General features: G+C 41.2%; 1 long non-coding RNA gene across 1 annotated transcript in view; it reads left to right on the top strand.

Annotated features, from left to right (window-relative positions):
* Positions 1–1463: 1463 nt before the first annotated feature.
* LOC133098970 (uncharacterized) overlaps positions 1464–8753 on the top strand; it is a 49111-nt gene continuing 41821 nt past the window's right edge. Inside the window, exons 1-3 of the long non-coding RNA XR_009702277.1 lie at positions 1464–1514; positions 3235–3477; positions 6893–6979. This is a non-coding gene — a long non-coding RNA (uncharacterized LOC133098970). The remainder of the gene's footprint in view (positions 1515–3234; positions 3478–6892; positions 6980–8753) is intronic.

Raw genomic sequence — 8753 nt, 5'->3', positions numbered from 1 at the left:
TGAGGAAGGACTTCTTACTACCAGCTATTTATTTTTGCCTGAAATAAAGTCGCCTTGAACTATCAACATGCAGGATTCACACGTTGATCATCACTGGTCCATACAAGCTTGACAGAGGTTCCCGGGCAACCTGCAGACTCAAAGCAGTTTTGAACTGCTTCACGCACAGCTGTTAACGTATGGAATTGGGATTCTAAATTCTTCGCCTACTTCTGCACGTAATCATATCTTTTTAGTATCTCATTTGTATTATTTCAGTTCAGATGAGCACAAAAATAAATGTATTCCATCACATCTGGAAAAGTACCTCAGAGAAATTGCTTAATATACAAAGCTGCACACCTCATTACGAGGTTCACCACTCATTTCCAACCCAACCCTACCTCTGTTCCTCATCAACGTGGCTTTTGTTTCACTGTTGTTTTCATTAAATTGTTAAATCATTTTTCAAGGGAATTTGCAAGATATTGAAAAGGCGAGTTTGGAAATAATATACTTGGCAGAAGGAAAATAAATCTCAGGACCTCGAAGCTTTTCTGCAGCAGATCCCGGATGAGAGCGCCTTCCCCCAACTTGTGCACAAATTAGATAGGAAGTAACTCCGCTCTCCTGAGAATTCATCTCCCGCCCCACATCAGCCCTCATGCGGATGCGCCCACACAGCTGGGCAAGCCACTTTAACAAAGGGTCCCTGATATGCAAATAACACACACCCAGCTGCACGTTTCCAAATGAGTCACTGTTCACCTGCTGGTTCCTGACTCACCAAATCCCTCTTGCTGCCTGTGTTCTGTATTCCCCCTTCTCTCCCTTCCCTCCCAGTCCAACAGCTAAGGTCTGTCGGCTTCTGGAATGGCAACGAAAAGGCTGCAGCAAGAGCAGGCCAGGCGGGGCGGTAGGGCGAGGTGAGTGATGAGTTGGCTTACCAGCCACTGCTGCCTCTTGACGTGTGTTATCTCGGCATTGCCCAGGGAGATTACCAGTCTTTGGCCGGAGACACAGAAAGACTTCCAGTGTACAATCTGCTAGCTGGCACCAGTGACCTGTGTAAATCAACAAACCAGTCAGGATATGCTGCTGTTACTACAGGCACCTTGGCCCTTCCTGCTGGTGTTGGGTGACCGCGGCTCAACCACAGTTGGGGATGGAAGAATATTTAAGGTGGAAAAGGGCTGGCTAGAGACCCATTTGCAGCAGATGCTTTACATGTTTTGCATTCGTGGCAATGACAAATGTAGCTAAATGCACCTGGTTGTAGCTGTCTGCTGCGATCTAAAGCCTGTTTGAGTGAAAAAGAATAACTCCCTCTGTTATTTATTGTTGGAAGCAGAGTTTACTTTGCTGTCTTTAACCTCAGCAGAAATCAGCAATACCAGCTTGAGAGCAAACTGATGAGTTCTATGCAATGGAGCAAAAAGTCGTTGGCTGGAGTCTTGTAAATCAACAGAAGAAGACCAGTGACCAAATAGATTCGTATTTATTTTCCTGGAGTTACCCCCTTCTTTGACTCTCAGGTAATCTCATTCTATAAAAATGTTAATGCTGGTCTGAATATGAAGGGTGATTTTCCCCTCACAGCTCTGTCAAACATATCTTCCCAATAATTAAATGTGCATCCTTGGGCTCTAAGAGCAGTCTTGAACAAAGCAACCGCAAATCCAACTAACCTTTGAAGAATGAGGGTGTCAAAGTATAAGCAGATGTTTTAATTTGCACAATGCTGAGATTTTTTGGATGCCAAATGTTCCTGAAATAGTTATTATATCTCAACAGAGGAAGAAAGACACACTCAGAAATAACCTACAAACCTCTCAGTTACAGCGACATTTTCTCATTCAGCAGAAGTGATATCGGAAGTGTTATTAAGAAAGCTATATATTAATCAGCATCTAACGAGAAAGTAAGATAATTCTATGATTATAATATATAAGAAGAATAAAACAAGAGACCATAGCAAAATTTTAAATGCACACACACATACACACAGTCTCTATATAAAGTCCATAGCCAGGTTAAAAACAGATTTAAAAGAAAACACTCATGCTATCCCTTGTGTATGCATTAAAGATTTCTACAATGATTTAGGGGATGTATGCTATTTTTAAAAAAAGGAGGATACATACTCTAGCCATGAAATTATAGCATCATGTTGTCTAGCTAGTTGAACTTGCATTGCTTTGGGGAAATGTTAGCACACGTTTTTCACAAGTGGATGAGTGCAGGAAAGATTTATATTACACATAAGGAAAAATGTCCTGACTTTCAGAAGAGTTGTGAGAAGTCCAAATAGTTTACCCAAGAAGGCTGTGGAATTTACCTCCTGGAGATTTTTAGCAGCAGACAGGAGACCCATATGTTTGGGTTTATTTCAGCCTAGTTTGAAATGAATAGAATGGGCTCATCAGGAGTTTCCCAGTCTTTCTCATTTTGTCACATGCCTAGGAACAGGCTACAGTCCAGCTGCCATCCACCAAGCCAGGCCTCTATACAGCCTTCCTCTGAAGCCATCTTCCCTCAGGTCCTAGCCATCGCTTACCAGACCCTCCTGATAGAAAAGGTTAAGCTAAAGAATTCTCATGTGGTGTTGGTGGGTTGGGGAAGGGGGGACTGTAAATTGGTGCAGTCTCCATGGTGGATAGTTTTTCAAAATCCACCAAAATTAAAGTGTATACCTCTCTGTTCCTACAATTACATTTCCAGGACTTTATCTTACAGATCTAGTCACACGTTTCAAAAGGACCTACGAATTAGTGATTTACCACAGCAGTGTTTGTAATAGCAAATAATGGGGAACAACTTAAATATCCATCAAAAGAAGACTGATTAAATAAGTTAAGGCACATATGTGTTAAAAGAAAGAGGCAGCTCTATATGTCCCTGTAAAAAGGATCTCAAAGATACTAATAAATGAAAAGATTAGAATATCATGTATAATATGCTCCTGTTGGTTTTAAGAAGTAGAAAAGAGACTTTTCACAGTATAAAAAATAACTTTTGAACTATTATACCTTTTGGATTTGCATTGTATACTTATTAAAATTAAATAAACCAAAATAAATGACTAGGGAAATAAGAAAACCTTTTTTCCAAGCTAAAATCCCCCAAATAAAGTAGGAGATTTATTCTGTGTCATTTCTGTTCTCCCTCCATCTTTGTCAGGAAGCCCCTAGTATAAGGTGGCATCCAGTGAGGACAGGCCTGTTTGACTCTGGTTTTCTCTTCTCCTTCCTGCAGCTTTAAATTTCAGAAGAGAGAGAAGAGGAAGAAGGTGGCAGAGCCTGGTGAGAGGACACTAGAGAACATGTCCTTGCTTCACAATTTGGTTGCCATATAAACATGAATTGAGTAGAGCTTCCTGAGGTTGCACAGAGGGCTAAACTTCTGCTAGGACCATGGGAAAAGGCTAGAGGGGCCAATGGCCAAGAGGTGACCACTTCCATAGAGGAAACACTCTGACCAGGCCCCACTAGGCACAAGGTGAGTATTCAGCCCAACCATTGGGGTTCCCTTTATTAAGCTCTGTGTTGATAAAGCCTGGTAGAAATGTAACTCAGCAACATTAATTCTGGAAAGTCTCAGCTAGAACTCTCCGAAAATTATTTAAAAACACAGTTGTGGAATCACTTGAAGGAAGAATCAAGCATCTGTACTTAACACTACAGTTGAGTGCAGCAGTTGGAATATGGTAGTTAACAGGTATGGGCCTACCTCTGAGAGATGAGAGATGAAAGTGTGCAACCATTCTAGGCTGTTTCATCATAAGGGATATATATCCACCTCACTGAATTAATACGAGGGCTCTTTGTTATAATCTAATCAAGAGTCTGCCACAGTGCTGAGCACAGAGACTGGATCAAAAGACGATGGCCAGTGGGTTCTCTGCCAAAATACTTGCCACCTCAGCCACTCTGACTCTTTCCCAGCCGGCTCCTTCATGGATGAGGCAGAGACCCTCTAGTGGGGTCACGAGAGAGACCCTCATCCCATTGCGGACACTAGGCTGGTAAGTTAGCGATACTCCTCAACCAAATCTAAAAAGTCAAGACACCAGTCCACAAAAGGCCAGAATCACTGTGCAGGCAACTGTTTAGCATGCTAGAGATAATATTCCTCCGCCTAAAAATATCGTACTTAAAAGAAAGGAGACCTCAGTTCCAGGCTCCTACTCTTGAGGTTTTTATTTAAAGAATACCCCATCTTTACTTGCAGCTGAGAGGCTGAAGATTAAAAATTAGCCACTGTATAGTAGCTGAGCAGTAACAATTTTTCATAAAGGTTTTTACTACACATTTGGGATTATAATTTCAATATTATGCAAATGCATTTTATGGATCTGTAATACGGAATGTGTACTGGCGTTAATGTGCATTAGCGGGTGAGCACAGAAAGGCTCCAAATGAGCCATTTTGGTGTCTGCTTTCAACGTGTATTATGAACAATAAGTAAAATGTTCTGGTTTAGAACAAATAATATAAAATCTGAATTCCCCTTGATATTCACCAGTGATGAACAGCCCTACGCAACTCCCAAAGAATTCTTCCATTAGACACAATTAAAAACTGGCTCTTAACCAATATATTCCTGTTTGTGGCTTCTCTTCTTGGATGTGATGTGAAAGTAAAATAGATACGTTTAATAGGGAAAAGGGTAGTTTCCCCCTGTTGATCAGAATCAGGCATTAATCAGATGCGTGCGTTAGGAAGGGCGTGACCCCTTACATGTCAAGGTAGTGGCCCGGGCTACTTCTGTTTTTAGAAGTTCTAAGTATTACGAAGTGAAGAAACATCTAAACAGGGTTACAAAGCTTGTGGCATATATTTTCAATTAATAAACAGATTTCATGCCTTTACCACAAAATATTTCAGACAAGATAACTGTTGTTCTAAACGTATTTAAATAACATGTAAATAATATTCCTTAATAGTTGTTGCAAGCCTTGTGATCCAACATGGGGACCCAGGTTGAATTTTGTCTGACGTGTGTTTTCTTTAACTCTGTCAGTGTGTCTTTGTGGGTGGTTACAGATTAGAAAAGATGTTCAAAGACTAACTGAAGGCTCTTCCTGAATGCAGAGGCCTGAGCCAAACTGCTCTCCAGGCTTCTCCGAGATAAAGCTTAAAAAATGTTTCTTTCCTTTTTAATTTCTTTAATATTTCCACATTCTAATCTTGCATGATGGCAAAGAAAGCAAGACTAAGCAATGTCACATGTACTGAAGGTGGTAGCTGAGTATATTCAACAAGTAATGCAAAATTTCTATTTGCATTGATTTATTTAGGACCTTGGGGTCTATTGATCTTTTTTCTTCCATGTGTGTTTAACACCTGCCTCATTCTTTGGCAGTCTGGAGGAAGGCAAGGTTGCACTGTCTAATAATTATAGGCTGGGCATTCAGCTGAGTAAGAGTAATGTAAAAATCTTCTCTCTCAAACAGGCATCCTTAACTTAATGTATTTCAAAATGCCACAGATTCCATGACTTATCTTCAAAATGGTAATAAAAATATCCATGCATTGAGTTCTTACTGTGTTAAGTGTTTTATATGCATTGTCTCAATTAAGTCACAAAGTAATCTCCCAAAGTAGGTTTTACAATCCCTATGAAATGGCTGAAGAATCTGGAGTTTAAAAAGATCAGGTAATTTGTACAGTCACACAGCTGTGTAGGCCTGTCTGATTTTGCAACCCAAATTCTTGATCACTGTATAGCCCTGGGTCTACTATTAATATGGTGGCCAGTAGTCTTGGCTTCCTTTACCATGTAAATTACAGCAGTGGTGTTTGGTCCTTCAATCCAACATGGACACTACAATTAATATTAAAGTCTGATTCAATTTCAACCGGTCATTACATCACTGTTGTCTACCTTGCTGCAGTTGCTAACTGCTTTCCATTTCCCCCTGACATTTCTCCATTCTACATAAAAGTCCGTGGAAGGAAAGATGGATACAGCAAGAAGGTCTATCCAAGAACTTAGTAAATATGTGCTGAACAAATAATTCAGATTTTTAAGTTCTCCAATCAAATTCAACAAAAAGTCTTTGACTACCTGCAGAGTGTAAGCTATGATTTCTGTTCCTGAGTCGATAAAATTTCAAAAATCCCAAATGAAAGCCTATTAGTAGTAAGGCAGCCCTTCCAAGTGTTAATTTACAATCAGTTTTGAAAGGAGCTGAGTATATTGTGTCCAAATTTGAAAATGAGCTATGGGCTATATGCCAATAAGCAGATAAGGCTCCTACCCCAACAGGTAAACTATGAGATGCTGAATAATAAAGCCTGAAGTACAGTAGAGCAGGCCTGAGAAAACAAGTAGCACATCCTCTTGAAATATTCCCAGCACCATTTGCTGAGCCTTTTCTGGGCACTAGCCCTCTCTTAATCGTCACAGAACCCTGTAACGTAAATAATATTGTCTTCATTTTGCAGATGAGGAAATTGAGGCTCAGGTAAAGTAAACCATCTAACATCACATTGTTAATAAGTTGTTGAATGAGGATTTAATTCCTGGTCTGCTTGATCTCAGAGAACATGAGAGAGAAGCAAAGAGAAGATAATGATTTTTTTTTTTTAATAGTCACTATCCTCTTTTTTAATTGTGGTGTAATATACATAACATAAAATTTACTATTTTAACCAGTTTTGAGTATACAATTCAGTGGCATTAAATACTTCACAATGTTGTACAACCATCATCACTATCTATTTCCAGAACTTTCTCATCATGACAAACAGAAACTCTGTACCCATTAAACAACCTGAACTGGGTTTTAAAGGAGGAGTGGGAAAGAAAATGTAGTGGGTCAGAATGGCATTGCAGACACAGGGAACACACAGCGTGTTATGTGTGTAGGAACTACAAGCAGTTGATTGCCGGTTTTTGTTTTAAATAGGCCCTTTCTCCAGTGCTGTGTGGAGGTTGGATTTGAAGAGGAGAAAGCTGGGAGCAAGAGACCAGTAGAGCTGTTGCCGTGGTACAGGTGAGCTATGATGGCATAAACCTGGTGGTGTTAGTAGCCATGAAGAGAGGGTAGAATCAGTCAACTCATACAAATAACATCAATCTTTAGTGACTGACTGAATAGATGGGATGGAGGAGGAGGAGGATTTTTAATAGTCACATAGATAATGATTTTTAAAGAATGAATCTCACTATTCTGAAACCCTGTAGCAAGTTTTGCCTTTACTGTGGTCCATATCAAATTCTGCTTTGTTATTTCTGATCTTCTTTTTTTTTTAATTAATTAATTTATTTATTTTTGGCTGTGTTGGGTCTTCGTTTCTGTGCGAGGGCTTTCTCTAGTTGTGGCAAGTGGGGGCCACTCTTCATCGCTGTGCGCGGGCCTCTCACTATCGCGGCCTCTCTTGTTGCGGAGCACAGGCTCCAGTCGCGCAGGCTCAGTAGTTGTGGCTCACGGGCCTAGTTGCTCCGCGGCATGTGGGATCTTCCCAGACCAGGGCTCAAACCCGTGTCCCCTGCATTGGCAGGCAGATTCTCACCCACTGAGCCACCAGGGAAGCCCTGATCTTCTTATATCACCCTTACTTAATTATAAGCTACTCTATTTGGGAGAGGGGAGCATGTGCAGACCATTTGTTACATTCTTCACAGGCCTTGTTAAGTGCCTGAGGCAAAGTAGATATTCAATAGGTATTTCATTTATTCCTCATATATTTACTGGGTGTTTACTCTGTGGCCAAGTCTAGTAAAGAGGACAAGCCATGCCCTCCAGGAGCTTCCACCCCAGTGGAGAAGGCGGTTAAAGAAGCAAGGCTCTCACCTGGGTGTGGATGTGCTCTAATAGGGGAAGCAGGGGCAGACGTCTAGCTGGAGGGCTCAGCAAAGGTTTCCCAGAGATGTCATCTGAACCCACTTCTGCAGCCTAAGAGCCGGGCAGAGTAGGGAGGACATCACAAGCAGAGGGAACAAACAGGGATGTGCAAAGGCCCCCCCAGTCAGAGATAAGCATGTGGATGGCCTGTTCCAAGAATCCCAAGTCGTCTGGAGCTTACTGTTCACATGTGGGGTGAGGGGGCTGCTGTGGGAGGGGAAGGCAGGGGCAGAGGGGGACCAGCAGGAGGGGTAGTGTAGAGGTTCAGAAGGACCAAGTGCCCCATGCTAAAGCACTTGTTCTTTATCCTGGCCATTCTGGGGACGGTTTTTAGCAGGGGAGAAGCAAGACAGGCATACAGTTTAGCAAGATGAGCAGCTAGATTGTGGAGAACAGAAAGGAAGGGGATAAGACTGGAGGCAGGAAGGGAAACCAAGGAAGTGATGAGTAAGGCCGGGGAGAGGGAGGATCTTGGCTTCTGGAGAAGAGAAGGCCATTTTGTATGTAATTTGGAAGGACACACACATATTTTATCGTTATTCTTAGAGCCCCCCACATCTGTTTTCTCTCTTCGTTAATTTGTGGGAGCCACCTGGACTAAAATACTGAAGGAATCTTCATTTTGAATATCCTTGTGTTTAGGCATCACAGTTTAGTTCTCAGAGATTTAATTAGAGCTGCATTGAGGCACTTTTTATCTTAACAATCTCTCTGTGGGCAGAAGTAACAGAATAACAGGAATCAATATAAACAACCTAAGTGGAATACCTCCGAAAGAAAGAAATATTATTTTTGCTGATGCACAAGTTTTATTTTGAAAAATCATGAAGATCTCCATTAGGAAATCATTCTTCCTTGGCATTGTGTTGCATGCTCAACAAATAGAAGGTAAATATGCGAAAATTGGTGTCTTTTTCATGAA

This window comes from Eubalaena glacialis, chromosome 1 (assembly GCF_028564815.1).
Source record: "Eubalaena glacialis isolate mEubGla1 chromosome 1, mEubGla1.1.hap2.+ XY, whole genome shotgun sequence".
NCBI lineage: Eukaryota > Metazoa > Chordata > Mammalia > Artiodactyla > Balaenidae > Eubalaena > Eubalaena glacialis.
Note: the sequence above shows the minus strand (reverse complement) of the source record. Positions and strands in the feature narration are given on the sequence as shown.